Source organism: Rhinolophus sinicus, chromosome 15, assembly GCF_057876585.1.
Source record: "Rhinolophus sinicus isolate RSI-liver-muscle chromosome 15, RSI-T2T, whole genome shotgun sequence".
NCBI lineage: Eukaryota > Metazoa > Chordata > Mammalia > Chiroptera > Rhinolophidae > Rhinolophus > Rhinolophus sinicus.
This window is the reverse complement of record NC_142515.1, coordinates 101337200-101356926: the sequence shown is the minus strand read 5'-3', so window position 1 is coordinate 101356926 and position 19727 is coordinate 101337200. Positions and strand designations below refer to the sequence as shown.

Sequence of the window (19727 nt, the reverse complement as noted above, 5' to 3'; positions counted from 1 at the left end):
AAGGGCCTCATCCTCAAAGAAATCTGTGCTCTCCCTGGGATAATCAGGATTTACGCCTTAAATCTAATATTTAAAAATCTCTTCATTTTCAATTTTTCTTTGGCTTAACTTTAATGGAAATCTTTGAGGGGGAAAATTATAAGGCCATGCCTTTATAACATCAAAATTAATCAAAATTAACTTTTAATTTGATCAATTTAATAGAACTCAACCATCTAGTTTTAAAATATATATTATTTTACTGAATTGAGTAATAGTCACCAAAAGGATTATTTATAAAAGAAAGTAATATCAGAAAATTGGGTAGGGTAATGCAAATCTCATATGCTGGATAGAATATTCATAAGGTCCTATGATTTTTGAAAACTATTAACAATGCAATTTCTATCCTAATTTTACAGATCTTCTTAGGAATGGTATTACTTAGCTTCTCTTGGGCATTTATTTTACTGATTACCAATACGGAGAGTATTTGGATCTAGCCTAAATTCTTCCTTCTGCAAATCAAACATATTTCCTCTTGTTGTATTTCTAATGGAGACCAGATTCTTACATAATAACCTTTCATCTTCCTGAAGACCCACCCACTCAGCTATGCATTCCATTGCATTGTCTTAGTTACCCAGCCGCCATGGAGGATATCCTGAAGGGAAAAGTTCAAGATCAAACAAGATGTCTCTCTTTTCATGAATTAACAAACATAATTTCTCCTTTTTAGTTTCATTAGCAACGAGAATTTCTCTTCAAATAACACACTGAAACCAAAGGTGCCACAAAAAAATACATCACTTTTAAATCCCACAGAGGCTTAAAAATATTACTTTAGTAAACATTTTCTGAGTAATGATGTTTGCGCAATAATTATAGCCTAAGTTTTTCTGTCATCAGAATCAAGTGGCTGATTCTCTAATGACCTTTTTTGTTCTAAAAGCAACAATTCTGACCATTTCTGGCACAAGTCATATTGTTCAAGGATACACTTTGATTCCGTCTCTATCTCTCTTTGACTCTCTTTTTAAAGTAAAATGGAATGTTAATCAATTCAAAATTAAGTAAACCTGGATAATTAAATTCTATCACCTCTATTCAATATTTATCTTGTATCCCTGCTCTTTCCCTCTCCTCTATCCCAAAACATATATCAAGTCTTTTATTCTCAATTAATGATTCTTACGTCTAACGTTTTCTGGATAATTACACATTTTCTCCACATAGACCCTCTTTCCATATACAGAGGGTGCCAAAAAATGTATACACATTTTAGGAAAGGAAAAAACTGTATTAAATTTGTAATACTCAATATATACTGATAACAAAAGATGATTGCAAGTCACGTTTGACTTCTGCAATTACAAGAGGTGCTCAAAGTGGTTACCATCAGCGTAATTTTAATACAGTTTTTTCCTTTCTTAAAATGTGTATACATATTTTTGGCACCCTCTGTATATATATCCATAATCCCAGAGAGTCACCGTGTATTCATAAGATCATTACAGAAGACAAAACCATTAATAATAACTATAACAGCTACTATTTACTAAGCACTTCTTATAACCCAGGATTTCTGTTAGGTGCTTTATATAAGTTACCATATTTAGTTCTTTTAGCAATCTGTTATGAGTTGAATTGTGTGTCCTCCCAAAATATATGTTGGAGTCTTAACTCTCAGTATCTCAAAGTATGACCTTCTTTGGAGAGAGGATCTTTACCGGGGTAATTAGTTTAAAGGGAGGTCATTAGGGTGGGCCTTAATCCAATATGACTGGTGTCCTTCTAAAAAGGGGAAATTTGGGCCCAAAGACACACACACAGGGAGAAGGCCATGCAAATATAAAAACAGCCATCTGTGAGCCGAGGAGAGGGGCCTGGAACAGATTCTTCCCTCACAGCTCTCAGAGGAAACCAACTCGGCCTACCCCTTGATTTCAGAACTGTGAGGCAATACATTTTTGTACTGCTTTCAGATCCTGTAATAACCAACAAGCTCTGTTCTATTCCACAGAACAGAGGAATGATCGCAAGGTCTGATACAAGTGCCCCAATCTTGAGATAATGATTTTTCGGTCAGGGACACCGACTTTGTGGTACTTGGTTACAGCAGCACTAGAAAACGAATGCACAACTCTACAATTTAAATCTTAGTCTCTTTTTATAAACAAGGAAACTGGGGCATTGAAAGATTAAAAACCTTACCCAGAGTCATACAGGTAGTAAGTGATATGACTGTCATTTCATGCAGATCTGTTTTGTTCCAAAGCCTAAGTGCTTTCTACTATATCATGCTGCCTCCAAACATAAGTTGTGAGTTAGTTTTTCATCTTGAAGACCAATTCTCTGTGTTTTGGGAGTGAGTTATCACAGGAAGTTTAAGAGGTAAGACTGGGCCATTGACCTGGTCTAGGAAAGACAAGATTTTTCACTGGTGCCAAGGGCGACAGTTACCTTGCCCTGCACATCAGTGGGGAATTGGAAAGGTGAAACCAGACATGCATGGGAGGGCTTTAGGAAGTGGGAGACTTTGTGCTTGTCAGCCTGATTGAGGTTGAACATGGGAATGGAAGGAAATCTCTGAGTAATTTTCCTGGGAGAGGATCCCAGCTCAAGCTGGGAGGGAGGCAGGCAATAAGATACCCAGAAAGCAGGTGGTAACAAGGAAAGAAAGAAAGAAAAGAAAACCCAGGTAAAGATGCAGGAGGAAAGGAAGATTTCCCAACTTTTAACAAGACTCTAGTCCAAGGGCCAGCTATGCCGAGAAAGAAGCCATCACCTGCCAAGGCGTGGAAAGTGCTTGGTCAGGGAGGAGCCTGCAGTATCCCTTCCGAGCTGTGTGCCATGGAACTGTGCTGGGCCTGGTCAGCAAAATGTGCATCTTTTTTCTAATTCACACAAAGGCATCCCGTAAGCTCTCTGTGGCCCTGACCAAGAAATCATTATCTCAAGATTGGGGCATTTGGATCAGACCCTCAGATCATTCCTCTGTTCTGTGGAATAAAGCAGAGCTTGTTGGTTATTGTACGATCAGAAAGCAGTATTTCATAAACATGATGGTTTTATGCTTTCGAGATTTTCTTTGTTTCCTTTAAAGTTTTTCTTTCCCTTTCCTTGCTATTGTTGGAAAGTCCCTTTTGTTGAATTAACCAAGTCAACAAATGCAATCCGTGTTTTTGCTTTTTTTCACATTGGAACCAGTTTCAAGAGAAGAAATGCACCGGGAGGCCTGTAGGAACTGCTAGACGGCAGACAGGCAGAAACAGGCAGAGATGAAGTGCTGGGGCCCAGCAGTAAGTGAGATCTACCTACGAGGCCCAGGTCTACCGTGCGAATTGGACAAATTAACTTCCTAAGTCTCATTTTCCTCATTTCCTGGAAAATGAGAGTTTGTTCATTCATCCAACAAATATTTACTAGGTGGCTCCTATGTGCCTGGTATTGTTTCAGTATTCCCAGGACAAGGTCCATGTTCTCACAGAGATTAAGTTCTAGACTGGAGTAGGAGGAAAGGGAAAAGACAGGAAATAAGCTAAAATATATGTATAATTTAATGGGTGAAATCCCTCTTCCCACAAATACATCAGTAGGCATTTCTCATTTGCGTTTCTTGCTATCTCTCCTATTAGCCAGAGCCATCTATTGGCCAAGGAATGAGGAAGGGGATACAGTAATGCAGTAGGAATGCAAAATGATTTAAAGATTTAATATTTAGTTGCTGACATCCAAATAGGATTTCTAAGGCAACTGCAAGATAGTAATCCTTGAAATCCACGGTTGTTTTTGTGGTTTTTTTTTCTGAGCAAACCCTATGAATAGGACTGGCTGACTAGATCACAGAGTTTTAAGCACCTGGAACAGAGAAAAGGAACATATGAGGTGGAAGAAGGCAAAGTCCAAGAAGTGGAGGAAGAGAGGAGAAGAGGAAGTTAGATACCAATGCTTTTGCTCTCGGCCCCATTTCTTTTGAGGCCCAACCTCACACATCTGGATGGGTGTGGAGAAAGCTGAGGACCCCGGGGTTATGGCTGTTCCTTGTGCAGCTCAGAAGGGCTCCCAGAGAGGGTTGCCAGATAAACCACAGGAAGCCTGATTAAGTTTGAATTTCAGATAAACAACAAATATATATATTTTTTAATATAGGTACCTCCCATGCAATATTTGGGACATATAACACTAATTTTTTTCCTATTGTTTATCTATAATGCAGTTGAACTGAGCTTCCTGTGTTTTTATTTGCCCTATCTGGCAGCCCTATCCTAGAGGAACTTTTAACTTGGGGCCCCAGCCCCCAATGGCATGGGAATGATGGCACAGAAGTGGCAGCAGGAGTGTTGATAGCAAGGCCTAAGGAGGCATGCTTGTTCTTAGTTTGTGAAATTCTTACATTGTCTTAGATTGTCTGGTCTATGGTAAATGCTCAATAAATATTACCTATCATTATAGCAATTGTGAAACACCCTTTTAGGTCCCTGGGAAGGATGTAGCAGTCAGGGAGTGCAGCAGACAAGAAGAGAAGAACTAGGGCTTCTATTATTATTCTTGGGTGGATTGGCACTGGCAAGGCATATGTAAGATCAAAGATTGGTGAGGCATGCTGGTTTAAGGAGTGACTGCTCCCCGTCCAGCCCTCTTGTGTGTCTCAATGGGCCTTGAGCAAGTGGAATAAAAGAATACAGAGTTCCAGCAACACAAAGAACTATAGGCTGGGAAATACAGTAGCCCACCATACTTCCCCTTCGGGGAAACAAGAAGAGATCCAGTAGATGTGTGGGACACACAGAAATGGATGTCTTTTAAATTAAGTGCAGTGAAATAGTATTTCTGCATTTGAACACTGCTGGAAAGCCAGCTACCAATGAAAACAACCAGAAAATTCCTTGCTGTTGAATGAAATTCAAGAAAAGCAATCTTTTTGAATAGCTGTGCCTTCTGAGTTGATGGCTAAACGCTCCTAATTAGACACAAGAAATCTTTTGGAAAATGAGAAGAATGTCCTAAGATAAAAAAAATCAGTTTCAAAATGGTGGTCACGAAATTGGCAACTTACTGATAACTCTACTTTTTAATTTTTCTTTAAAATATACTTTTACTTCTGGGTTCGCCTAGCCTTAAAATTTACAAATGATGTTACAGAACCATGAAAGTATTTCCATAGCAGCAAGTTCTTGTCAGCTGAGAAATCGTAAAGTGTATATGTAATTTTCTTTCTGATGATTGGCATAGGAACTTGGAAAATTGGCAGAAATAGGTGATGACTGTCAATTTCTACATAGCATCTTGTCTGCTTTGATTTGTAAAATCACCCAGTGTGATGACTTTCACACATTTCTTAGGCTCAGTGCATGTAGAAAGCAGCTTTGCATATTGCTGATCCAGAAGGTTAACTCTCTCTCAGCTGCTCTTTAGAGCAATGCTTTGTGCTAATCAGATGCATCCTGACCCGACAGAGCCCAAGTTTACATTATTTGCCTTCGTGAGGCTACGGTGGGTGAGTAAAAGAAAGAGCTAATCATCATTTTTATTTTTTAGTGACATGCTGAAACAAAACAGAGACACCTCTTTGTAGTAGAGTGAATTGTTACCCTGTAAACTCTTTACATCACCTGTTTTGCCTTTTGAGAAAAAGACACAACTTTATTTTGTTAAGAAATGGAACATAAAACCGAATAGCTAACTGCTAACAGTATGAAACACCATAAAGCACAGCTAAGTAAGCAGTTTATGCTGTCCTCAGATCGCTAAAGTTTTTGTGGTCTGCTCAAGTTCTGCCCTAAGAGCCTCCCCAAGTATGAACTAATTGTGTGTTAAATTTCCATCAGAGGGATTCTATTCAAAGCAAAATACTATTAGGAAAATATTACCAAAAGAGAATTACACTATGAAAAAATATTTATTCACATTAAAGGAGAATACAAATATAAGGTTTTCTTTAAATATTTGAACTAAATTTCAAGTTTAGAATATTTCCCCCAGTTTAATATTTTTAGAAAACATTTTCCTCATCAACTATTTAAGTTAGTACTATACTGATTAGGGAAGACTGGTTAAAGTACTGAAAAGGCTGAACAATTCTTCTTAGGAACATTGCATCATTTCAATAAAAAAAATAAATAAATAAATAAAAAAAAGATGGGTCCAGTTAAATTATTGACCTCTAGGAGAATAATGACGACTTGAACATCTAGACCATGTAGGAACTTAGGTTTGCGAATCTTGGATCAAGTCTTACCTTTGCATTAAAAACATCGTCAAAGAACTTTTACTAGGCAATGATCTCGGTGATGAAGTCAAATACGTTATCTAAAATATTAAATAATATTAAATATTTGAAATTAATGAAATCAGATTTTAAAAATAAAATATGCAATTAGTATTTTAATAATTTAGCTTCGTTTTTTTCTTCCCAACCAATCTCATGTCATGAGGTTCATGGTAGTTTCTCCTTAATGGTTTTGCGAAGCAAACCAGGATTACTCACGTGTTCTTGTGGGTGGTTGAAACCAACACCAGCACCAACACCCTCACTCTATGTAGTTACATACTGTGACCCTCAGGCATGATCCTCTGAGCCTGCTCCTTATGTTAATATAATAGGGTAAATTCTGGCCATACACAGATAATCTGAACTTTAGATGATGTCTGAGAGGCAATTTTTAATAAACTGTACAGAGTTGTAATTATGGAGAGTGGATTTGGCTTTTAAATATAAAATGAAAAGCCAAGATATCAATAAATAATGATCTGTGTCAAAATGGTCATATTAATGGGCAACTTTATCAATTCAAGTCACCATGCAAAGCAAAATGGCAATCTTCTGTCACTTTTCAAATGGTTTGTGATATCAGGTAGTTGGAATCATAATATAGAATCCTACTATATAGAGGTCAATTATTTAACAACTTAGAATCACTGTTTTTGTTCATTACCCCTATGACAATTCTCCTTCCTTTTGACCTTTTCATTTCTAAAGATATGTCCTCTAATGGTGATAAATGGAAAGAGGTAAAATTCGAAGTAACACTTATACTCACGACAATCCTGGCAAAAGAATGGATGAAGAGGGCTGTGAAGTTATTGGCCACAATTAGCACCAAGTGTATGACCCTGAACATAATACTGTCTCAATAAATTCTTAATAATTAATTAGGGACGTGATTAATTTTTCCTTTGGGATCTTATCACATCTAATCAGAAGTTGATTGTAACTATAAAACCTACGAAACTACCAGTGATCATAAGTTATATTTTAAAAAATTAATGGGAGAATTAATGCTGACTCTAACTGCACATGTGCTTATTATTCCAGTCTCACTAAGCATTTGAAAACCACAGCTGTTGATAATGCTTTTGATTTGCCAGATCCTGTAACAATCCACTTACTTTGCCTTGAACATGGCATTTGTACCACAGTAACGTTTGGCAAGCTTAATCTTTGCTAACCACTGGCAAATGTGAACATGCTATAAAATATAAAAATATACTTCAGCCAAAGCCATTATCAGGTATTTATTTGTTTGGATTTGACTAAGAACCTCTAATTTGTTCATGCACACTTGGCATCTTTGCATTCTGCGTGGTGGCTTTGCTTGCAATGAATGTATTACATGCCGAGCAGTGAGCTAAAGCTCTAAGTGCAATCGGGGAGGAAAAGAGAGAGGAAAGGAAGAAAGAAGTCTTATTTTACTTCTGTTGGAGTGAGAATGAACCTCCATAAACTCTGCTCCCCACCCTCCCACCCGACCTACCCCACACTAAAAATATACTTGAGTAACTTGTGTATGTTCTTTCACATAATCACACGAGAGAATCTACCCTTGCGTTTATCTGGCTACAAGCTTCGTAATAGAATAGAACTATATTATCTGGCTATTTACCAACACAAAGCTCAAGAAAACAGCCACCTCTAATATTCTAACCCAATGGAGTTCTTCAGTCTGCACCCAGAGGCAGAATAGGTGTAGGTAGTACGTGAGATTGAGATTATCGTTCTGATTTGTTGTCCACTCATTTAGGTAAAGACAGCCATAGCAACATGTCTTACAGGATGGAGTTTGTCACACTCCATCCCCAAGGGGCGTCATAGAAAAATTTTCATTAACCTCCCCTTTATTGCCTAACTTTCCCAGTAATTAACCCAAAACCTTTCAAACATGGTATCTCATATTTATCTCATGACATGTTGTGAAGTAGAAAAGGGAAGAATTATATAATTGTTATTTTCATGGTATAGAATCGAAGGAAAGGTCAGTGTCGCAGCAGAATTACCATCTGTTCATCTTAGGTCTCCATCCATGCCTGCCTTCGGTGTCTCATGAGAGAACCACAGTCTATGCGTACTTTTTAGTGCCCAATGAATGGGCATACGTAATGAATAAAGAACACTGAACAGAAATGTACCCACATTTCAGGTTTAAATTGAATTTAGTTCTATCAAAGAAATAAAACAAATCAATCCCCTCCAACAAACCGAAAGAAAACAAAGAAATAGATCTTTTTCCTAACCGTCATTTATTCACTCACTTACTCATTCATTTATTCAGTAATTATTGAGCTTCTACTAAGTTCTAGGTGTTTGACACTGTTCACTTCCGGGAGTGAGTGAGATAACATGTGAAACTGCTTATCATCAGGCACTGTGAGAGGCAATAAATAAGTTTACATTTCTTTCTCAAATTTTTATCCTTCAGCTAATCAATCAATCAAAACCCATATTCAATCTAAAGAAAACGATTTGCTTCCCATCCAATGTCATCATTCCTTTAAACCCTCCCTCTGTGTAGTTACTGTGACACTCAGGCATGACCTGTTGAGCCAGGGAGAATAAACTACACTCGGGCAGAGTCATGGCTTTTGATTCCTGGCTGCCATTTTGTTTTCTTTGTTGTTGCACAAGAGGAGAAGAAAGGTCAGTCAAGTGTCCTAGTATTAATAAGCTGTATCTGTACACACACACACACACACACACACACACACACACAGATACTTTTAGTGGGTTGTGTTGTTAATCTAAGCAAATAGCTTTACAATTGAAAATAAGCGTTTACTATTTTCTCTGGTTGACTGAATTTAACTTATTTATAAGCAATTTATGTAAATAGACATGATCTTAAAGCCAACACTTTCTGCCCCGTCTTGCATTCTATTTTCTATTTCTAGTTGCCTTTTTTTTTCTGCTTGGCTCTCAAGGTCATATATGGAGGAGATGCATCAATCGGAGGTATCATCAGGTTTTACTTTCCAGCAGAGTTTTCATGTTCTATACCGACTGCCACCACCAAATGGATCAGGTGGCCCCAACCACACTAATCCCCGAGACTTCCAGAGTGAACAGATAGATTTGTACACAGTCTATAAAAGTCGTTGCAGACCAAGATATTGAAAGCACTCTTCTCTGACCTCTACTGGTCATGTTATTAAAATACAACAAATACAACAGCTATCATTCTTTCAGAAGTGTTTCCGTCTTTTCATTCATTCAACAAATACATGTTAGCACCTACTATGAGCCAGGTAAACAAAACAGACAAAAAACACCTCCCTTATCAAAATTCAGCTGGGGAGACATTTAAACTATATGCATTAAAATCAGTTAATTGTAGAGTATGTTGGAAGGTAATAAGTGCTTTTGAAAAGAGAAAAAGGAAATCAAGCTAAAGGGAATCAAAAGTCCTGAGGAGGCAAAGCCAGTGAAGCAGGTTGCACAGTTAAGCTGGGTGTGCAGGACAAGTTTCGGTGAGAGAGTCGAATTAGGCAAAGACTTGAAGGAAAGGGAGAACCTCAGCGACTTAAGCCCCAACATACAGGTTCTTGAATTAGTTAAATTAGACATCATCCTGGGAGCAGGGTTCTGTTTTACAGTGAGTTCCAGAGAGATTTTTGGAGTCAGTCAGAATTGTGCTCAAACCCTGTATTGGTCAGCTTCTGCGGGAGCAACAAACAACCCCAAATTCTCAGTGTTTTAAAACACTGATTTTTTTGTTCACATTTCATGAGGACTGCGGGTTAACTGTGGGTTGGTTATGACTCTGAGGCGCTTAGCTCAGGTGGCTTCAACTCGGATCCATGTGTTATCTCATTCCAGGAGCCAGGGATGAAGGAACAACCGCTCTCTGAGGCGTGTTGTTCTCACAGAAGCAGTCAGGACGGAAGTGCGCCAGACCAAACCCCGAAATTTAAAGCTTTGCTCACAAGTGGCACCTATCAGGTCCGTTGACATTTCATCGACCAAGGAAAGTCACTGGAGGCAGGGAGTATATATAGGGTCCGTACCCAGAAGTGTGGCAAAGACAAGGAGAGAATGAATAATTGTGAACAGATAATACAATATAACTTTAATGAGTCACCCAACCTCTCTGAATCTCACGTGTCCATCTATGAAACAGTAATAAGAACAAACTACCTGTGAAGAATAAATGAGATGCTTGTAAATGTAGGCAGCACAATAACTGGTCTATAACAAGGGATTGGTAAGTAAATGTTAGTAGTCTTTTTTGGTATTCTTCCAAAGGTGGCATCATCACTCCGGCCCAATTTCTTTGGAGGCTTAAGAGTCTGTAAGGGTGTGTGGAAAACTGAGCAGCCTGGGATTCAAGAAATTTAGATTCAGTTCTTCCTCTAAATCCTGGATAAATTACTAATCTATAAAATGCGACAGCTGTTTAAATGCTCTCTAAGGTTCCTGTCCAGTGTTAAAGATCCTCAACTTGGGATCAAACATTAACAGTAGGTTCTTGCTTTCTCTCCAGAGCCACTGTTTAGTTTTAACACCAGGTGGCGCAAGAAAACAACTTAAAGGCAAAAGACAAAGGCTTTTTTGTGGTAAAGACTGAAGAATTCTAGACTATTATTTTATTATTATTATAGACTGTTATAACTTGAACCCTTGCATTCGATAGTTCCTCAGAAAGAAAACTTTAAGGAAACGGCCTCCAAAAACAAAATAATCTAGTCCTAGAACCTCATACTTCGGGAGAGGACCCCAGGCGCCTGGGGACTGCCCCAGACAATTTCTAGAGTTTGATTTTGGAATTTGGGAGCTTCCCTCTTTTTTAGCAGAAGTATGAGATAATTGGAGCTGTGCTTTAGGATGACACATCTAGTAGCCCTGTGATAGAAGTTAGGAGTGTCTACCAAGGGGGAGAATTGTTTACGAGGCTCTTACAAAAGACCAGAGTCTGGGATTGAGTGGTGGGAGTGAGCACAGAAAGGGTTAAGATGTCGCAGGGACAGACTCTCTAGAACTTGGCAGTTATTTACACAAAGAGACCTCAAGTAGGATGAGTCATTATGGAAGGACTCCTGAATGACTAGGAAAATGTTAAGGCCACTGACAGGAAGTAGTAAAAGGACTTTAGAATGGCAGCCTTCCTGCACCTCTCATATACACTGAGAAGAAACCATGAATGTGTCTGCTATCTTAGGTATGAGACCACCTCCTGGTATACAAATGCTCATCCTACAAGGGCCGGACTTGCCTGCTGGACTTGCCTGCTGTGGAGAGTATTGAAACAATCCAATATGACAATTGGCCTTTCCTCAAGAAATGTCTTACACATGATTTTGCTGGTGGTAGTTTAAAATCCTGAGGCATTTCTCAGTTGGTAATGGGGGAGGCTATGCTTGTGTGGGGTCAGGGTATATACGGGAAATCTCTGTACCTTTCAGTCAGTTTTGCTGGGATCTTAAAACTGCTATAAAAAATAAAATCTATTTTTAAAAACCTTGGAGGATTCTAGGAAGATGGTGGAACAGGAAACACTAAGAATCTGTCTCCCCCACTAGACAACAATTGTACTGGCAGAATCTGTCTGATATAACTATTTTGGATCTCTGGACAGTTTATTGAAGGCTTGTAATGTCCAGAGGTAGACTTAGACAGTTAACTTTGGACCGTTTCAGCTCTCAGCACAGTAGCAGCTACCCATTCCCTACCCTCAGCCATGAGGCAGGCAGCTGTGCATATGTTCCTGGAGCAGCTTGCATGCAGCTTGCAGGAGCCAGGGTGGGCAATAAAGGACCCTGTCCTCCAAACATCAGGGATCTGCGCTCTGATCACTGAATGTGGCTTCTGATCACAGAGGTGAAGACAATGAGGCAGGCAGCCATTGTTGTTGCGCCTTCCTTCATTAATACAAGTCCTGCCCCATCTGGCTAAGTGACAACCAGGAGATTTAAAGGGCCAGTGCCTCCCCCTCCCCCTTTTTTAACCTCCTTCATATTTCTTTTCCCCTTTTTGATAGTCAGACATTAAAGACTAGAACATTAAAAAACAACTGCATATATAAGGAATATTAGAAAGTGACCAGGCATGCCCAGAGAAAGTCTCAGAAAAGATGTAAGGAGACCTTAAGTTTACACCTGAGGCTGACCCTTGGCACAGAAACAGCCTATGCAATAAACAAAAAAGGAAACAAACAAACGCAATAACCTAAACAGCAAGCCCCAAAAAAGGAGGAGAATCTGATGTCCAGAGTTATCACTTTATTAGATTCAAAAGTTCAGTTTTCAATAAAAAAAATCATAAGGTATAGAAAGAAATAGGAAAGTGTGGTACATTCAAAGGAAAAAAAATATATCAATAGAAACTGTCCCTGAAAAAGATCTGTTAACAGAAAGACTTTAAAACATCTGTCTTAAAGATGCTCAAAGAACTAGAGGAGGATGTGGAGAAAATCAGGAAAACAATGTATGAACCAAATGGAAATATTGGTAAGGAGACAGAAAACCTAAGAGGAAACCAAAGGGAAATTCTGGAGCTGAAAAGTACATAACTGAAATTTAAAAATCACCAGAGGGATTTAAAGGTAGATTTGAGCAGGCAAAAAAAAAAAAAAAAAAAAAAAAAAAATCAGCAAACTCGAAGAAAGGACAATAGGAATTATTGAGTCTGAGAAACAGAAAGAAAAAAGATTGAAGAAAAGTGAATAGAATCTTAGGGACCTATGGGATACTATCAAGTAGATCAACATGCATCTATATTGTAGGTATCCCAGAAAGAGGAGAGAGAGAATGGGGCAGAGAGACTATTTGAAGAAATAATAGTTGAAAACCCCCTAAACTTTATGAAAGATATGAATATATATATCCAAGAGGCTCAACAAACTCCAAGTAAGATAAACTCATAGAGAACCACAGCAAGACACATTATAATCAAACTTTCAAAAGCCAACAACAGAGATAATTTTAAAAGTAGCAAGAGAGAAGCAAATAATCACATACAAGGATGTTCAATAAGATTATCAGCAGTTTTCTCATCAGAACCTTTGGAGGCCAGAAGGCACTGGGCTGATACAGTCAAAGTGCTAAAAGAAAAACCTTGTCAACCAAGAATTTAGCAAAGTTGTCCTTTCAAAAGTAAGGAAGAAATTAAGACTTTCCAAGATAAACTAAAGCTGAGGGAGTTTGTTACCACTGGACCTGCTCTGCAAGAAATGCTCAAGAAGTCCTATAGGAGAAATGAAAGGGCACCCAAAGCTATAACAGTAACTCAAAGCTATATGAAGAAATAAAGATCTCAATAAAGATAAATACATGGAAAATTATAAAAACTAGTCTTATTGTAACAATGGTTTGTAACTGCACTTTTTGTTTTCTATATGATTCAAGAGACTAATACATTTAAAGAAAAAAATAAGTAGTCTAAAAGCTAGTATTATTGCAATTTGTAATTGCAAATCTTACTTTCTACATTATTTGAGACTGATGCATTTAAAAGAATTAGTAATATATGCTTTGGGGTACACAATGTACAAAGATATAATTTTATGACATCAAAAGCTGAAAGGAGTGGGGATGAAGATGTAAAGGAGCAGAGTTTTTGTATGTTATTGAAGTTAGTCTCATATGAATTCAAATTATAGTGTTATAACTTTAAGTAATTAATGTAATTCTCTGGTAACCATAAAAAAATAGGATATACACAAAAGGAAATGAAAAAGGAATTTACACATTTCACTACAAAAAACAAACTCAACAGTAATAAAGGAAATGAGGAATAAAAAGACAGTAATACAGGAAATGAGGGATAATAAAAGCTATAAGGCATTTAGAAAACAAATAGCAAAATGACATATCAGTAACTATTTTAAATTTAAATGGATTAAATTCTCTAATCAAAAGATAGAGATTGGCAGAAAGGATAAAACACATGATCCCACTATATATTGTCTACAAGAGACTCACTTTACATCCAAAGACACAAATAGACTGAAAGCGAATCAATGGAAAAAGATATTTCATGCAATAGCAGCCAAAAGAGAGCATAGGTGGATATTCTAATATCAGACAAAATAGACTTTAAATTGAAGAAATTTACAAGCATCAAAGAAGGACATTATATACTAATAAAAGTTTCAGGGGTGGCTGGTTAGCTCAGTTGTTAGAATGCGGTGCTCTTAACAACAAGGTTGCTGGTTCGATCCCCACATGGGCCACTGTGAGCTGCGCCCTCCACAACTAGATTGAAACAACTATTTGACTTGGGGCTGATGGGTCCTGGAAAAACACACTTAAATAAATAAAAGTTTAAAAATAAATAAATAAGTAAATAAATAAAGTTTCAATACAGCAAGAAGATATAACAATTATAAATATTTGAGCACCCAGTGAGAGATCATCAAAATAGATGAAGCAAAAACTAACAGAATTGAAGGGAGAAATAAGATAGTTCTGTGGTAATCGTTGGAGACTTCAATATGCATTATCACAATAATGGATAGAACAAGCAGAAGTAAAGTAATAGACAGTAAACACAATAGACTACCTAAATCTAACAGACGTATACAGAACACTCTACCCAGAAAAAACAGCATACACATCCTTCTCAAGTATGCACAGGATATTTCCCAAAATAAACCACATATTAGGTCACAAATTAAGTCTCAATAAATTTTTAAAAGATAGATATTATATAAAGTATCTTCTGTGACCACAATGGGTAAGTTAGAAATCAATAACTGAAGGAAAACTGGAAAATTTACAAAATTGTTGAAATTAAACAATCACTTTTAAACAACCAATAGATCAAAGAAGAAATCAACACAGAAATTAGAAAATACTTAGAGAGTAATGAAAACAAAACATAACATGCCAAAATTTATGGAATGCAGCAAAAGTGGTGCTAATGAGGAAATTTATAGTAAATACATTAAAAACAAGAAAGATCTCAAATCAACAACCTAATTTTATAACTTAAGGAATTCAAAACAGAAAAAATAAAACCCCAAACTAGCAGAAGGAAGGAAATAATAATAATTTGAGCAGAGATAAATAAAATAGAAACTAAAAAAATAGAGAAAATCAATGAAACCAAAACTGGGCTCTTCTAAAAGATTAACACAACTGACAAATCTTTAGCTATATGGACTAAGAAAAATAGAAGAATACAATTACTAAAACCAGAAACAAAAGTGGCAACATTACTTGATTCTACAGAGAGTATTATGAACAACTGCATATCAACATATCCTAGATTAAATAAACACATTCCTAGAAATCCAAACTCTACCAAGACTAAATCACAAAGAAATAGAAAATGTGAATAGACCTATAACTATTAAAGAGATCGAATCAGTAATAATAATAACAATAACAATAATAAATCTCCTGGCAAAGAAAAGCCCTGGACCCAATTCCTTCACTGGTGAATTCTTTATATTTAAAGAAACCAATATTTAAAGAACTAATATCAATCCCTCTTAAACTTTTCCTAAAAATTGAAGAGGAAGAAACACTTTTTAAAATTTTAATGAATTAATTATTTTTTTTCCCTTTCTTCTGTCTCCCTCCCACCCCGACTCTGGTTCAAGCCGTTGTTTCTCAGTCTAGTGTGTAGGACACAGCTCCCTGGCCCATGCTGGTATTATGTGCCTTGTGGTTCCCCCGGCTGAGGCAGTTGGTCGCCAGTTGTCAGTCGGCTGCTCACAGCAGCTCACGGCAGCTCTTGCCAGCTGCCAACTGCTCACACTGGCTGCCGGCCACTCACGCTGGCCATTGGATGCTCATGGCGGCACATGGTGCCCCGCGACAGTACACAGCAGCCAAGGCAACTCATGCCTACCTCCAGCTGCTCACGGTAGCCCAGCTCCAGGGAGAGCTGTTGTTCGCAATCTTAGCTGTAGAGGCCACAGCTCACTGGCTCCTATGGGAATTGAACTGGAGACCTCAGTGCTAGGAGCACAGGCGCTCCAACCACCTGAGCCACCGGGCCGGCCCAGAACACTTCTTAATTCACCTGATGAGGCCAGCATTTGCTTTATACCAAAGCCAAAGACACGAAAAGAAAACTGTAGACCACTATTCCTTATGAACAGTATCTTCAACAAAATACTAGCAAATCAAATTCAACAGCATATTAAAACAGTTATGCACCATGACTAAGTGGGATTTGTTCTTGGAATGCAAGGATGGTTCAATACACAAAAATCAATTAAGGTAATATACACCATTAACAGAAAAAGGAAAAAAATACATGATCATCTCAATTGATGCATAAAAAAGCATTTGACAAAATTCAACACCCTTGTCATCGTAAAACACACTAAAAAAAGTAGAAATAGATGGACACTACTGCAACACAATAAAAGCCATTCATGAAAAACCCACAGCAAACATCATACTCAATGGTGAAAGACTGAAAGCTTTTCCTCTAATATCAGAAACAAGGCAAGGATGCCCTCTTTCACCACTTCTACTCTACATAGTATTGGATTCTAGCTAGAGCAATTAGTCAAGAAAAAGAAATAAAAGGCATCCAACTTGGAAAGGAAGAAGTAAAATTATTTCTGTGGAAAACCCTAAAGATTCCACACAGAAAAAAAAACTGTCAGAACTAATAAATCAATTCAGCAAAGTAACAGGATACAAAGTCAACACACAAAAATTATTTGCATTTCTATATACTAACACTGAACAATCTGAAAAGGAAATCACAAAAACAATTCCATTTTTAATAGTATGAAAAGAAATAAAGTATTTAAAAATAAACTTAACCAGGAAGGTGAAAGATTTGTACAATGAAAGCTATAAAACATTACTGAAAGAAATTAAAGAAGACATAAACACAACACATTCTATGTTCATGAATTGGAAGACCTAATATTTTCAAAATGTCAATATTATCCAAGTGATCCACAGATTAAATTCAATCCCAATCAAAATCTCAATGACATTTTTTTGCAGGGAAAAAAAACCCACTAAAATTTATACAGAATCTCAAAGGACTTTGAACAGACAAAATCTTGGAGAAAAAAAAAAAGAACAAAACTGAAGGACTCACGCTTTCTGATTTCAAAGCTTACTATAAAGCTACAACAATCAAAACAATGTGGTATTAGCATAAGAACAGACATATATATCAATGGAATAGAATTCAGAGGCCAGAAAGAAACCGTTGCATATATGGTCAACTGATTTTTTTGACAAGGGTGCCAAGACCATTCAGTGGGGAAAGGACAGTCTTTTCAACAAGTAGTGCTGGAAAAACTAGATATCCACAAGCAAAAAATACAGTTGGACCCTTACCTAACACCATATATAAAAATAAATCAAAGGTCTAACTGTAAGACGTAAAACAATAGAACTTTTTGAAGAAAACGTAAGTCAAAAGCTTCACAACATTGGATTTGTCAATGATTTAGTGGATGTGACACCATATTGGACTTCATGAAAATTTAAAAACAATTTGAGCATCAAGAAACACTATTAGAGTAAAAAGGCAAGCCACAAAATGGGAGAAAATATTAATATCTGCATTTATATACTGAAAGTATAGAAAACTCCTTAAACTCAATGATTCAAACAACAACCAACCCAATGAAAAATGGGCAAAGGTCTTCAATAAACATTTTTCCAAAGAAGATATACAAATGCCAAGAAGCACATGAAAAGATGCTCAACATCACTAATTGTTAGGGAAATGCAAATTCAAACTACAGTAAGATACCACTTCACCATTAAGATGGTTACTATATAAAACACAACAACAACAAAAAACAAGTGTTGGCAAGCATGTAGAGAAATTGGTACCCTTGTGTATTGTTGGTGGGGATTTAAAATGGTATAGCCACTGTAGAAAACTGTATGGAGGTTACTCAAAAGAATTACCATTTGATCCAATGATTCCACTTACGGATATAAACCCAAAAGAATTGAAAACAGGTCTCAAAAGGATATTTGTATACCCATGTTCCTGGGTATGCATTATTCACAATGGATAAAACATGGAAGCAACCCAAGTGTCCATTGATGAATGGATAAACAAAATGTGGTACATACTAATACATACATGGGCTATTATTCAGCCTTAAAAATGAAGAAAATTATGCAATATACTACAAACATGTATGAACCTTGAGGACATTATGCTAACACAAAGCAGTCAAAAAAGACAAATAGTGTATGATTCCACTTATAAGAGGTACTTAGAGTAGTTACATTCAGAGAAACAGCAAGTAGAATGGTGGTTGCCAGGGACTGTGGGGGAGGGAGGAATGAGCAGTGATTGTTTAATGAGAATAGACTTTCAATTTTTCAAGATGAAAAAGTTATGGAGATGGGTGCGGGTGATGATGCACAATGCTATGAATGTATTTAAAACCACTGAACTGTACCCTTAAAAATGCTTAAGGTAATAAATTGTATGTTATGTGTTTTTTTTACAATAAGTTTTAAAAATTGAAAATAAAATACACACAAACAAAACTGAAAGAAAAGAAAATATCTAGTGGCATTTTTCTAGCCTCTTGTATGTTAATGTGGCAATGTTGTTACATGGTACGGCAGAAGCAGCAGTGGCTTTGGGGTCAGATAGGCTAGGTTTGCATCGCAAATTCCAGCTCTGCAGTATAATCTCCTCATTTTCCCTGTATAAACCCGACCAGAAGAGAGCAAGTTTGTTTTAGGCTTCTTAAGTACTCTATCGCCTTGAGCAACTTACTTAATGTCTCTGAGTCTCGATCCCATTCATAACACAGGGGAAATAATATAAATCTCCTAGATTTTCCTTGAGAAATAAAGGTAGTGTGGCTAAAGAGTAAGTAATCAATAAACGTCAATTCTCTTTCCCTTTAAAGAAAAGGCTATTAGGATGCCCTTAGGGGAATCTGTCAGACAAATTCAACATCAGAGACAGATATAATGGCCTTGGTTATGTATGGCCACTTTTTATAAGAAATGCTGACTGAGCACTCATGATGCGAGAGACTCAAAAATTAAATCTACTAAGCTGGCCTATAGCTTGAGACAGGATATTCACTGGTCCACAATAAATAAAAGGGAAGAAGGAATTACACAACGTATCTCTGTTCTCATTACTCAATCTCTGCCCAACTGAAAGCTTGCTTCATAAGAGATTAGCCACAACCCCTGAGAGAAAACATCATCCTGAATTGCAAAACCCATTTTGCCGTCTCACAGAACCTTTATAAATCTCAGTTGCAGTGAATGTATCTCGTTTTATTTATGGAATGACTATGTAGAGAGAATTTTTATCATAGTCATCATTATTAGTCCTTTGGCCAACACTCCAAATTGGAGGAAGAAGAAATAAACATGCAATGTTAATTTTCCTATTTTGCATTTAAAGGGAAGATAGTTGGCTCTTTTCAAGGGACACAAAGCAATTTCTGGGATGTAAGGCCAGCACAAAAATTTCCACAGTTGAGTCACTGCTACTTCCATCTCATTCTGGAGATGGGCAAACACTACTGGTCACCAAAAGATCAAATGCCCTAAAGCAA

The 19727-nt window shown here is 37.1% G+C and overlaps 1 protein-coding gene across 9 annotated transcripts in view; it reads right to left on the bottom strand.

Moving 5' to 3' along the window:
- SAP30 (Sin3A associated protein 30) overlaps nt 1-19727 on the bottom strand; it is a 104784-nt gene that overhangs the window by 43021 nt on the left and 42036 nt on the right. The window lies entirely within an intron of this gene.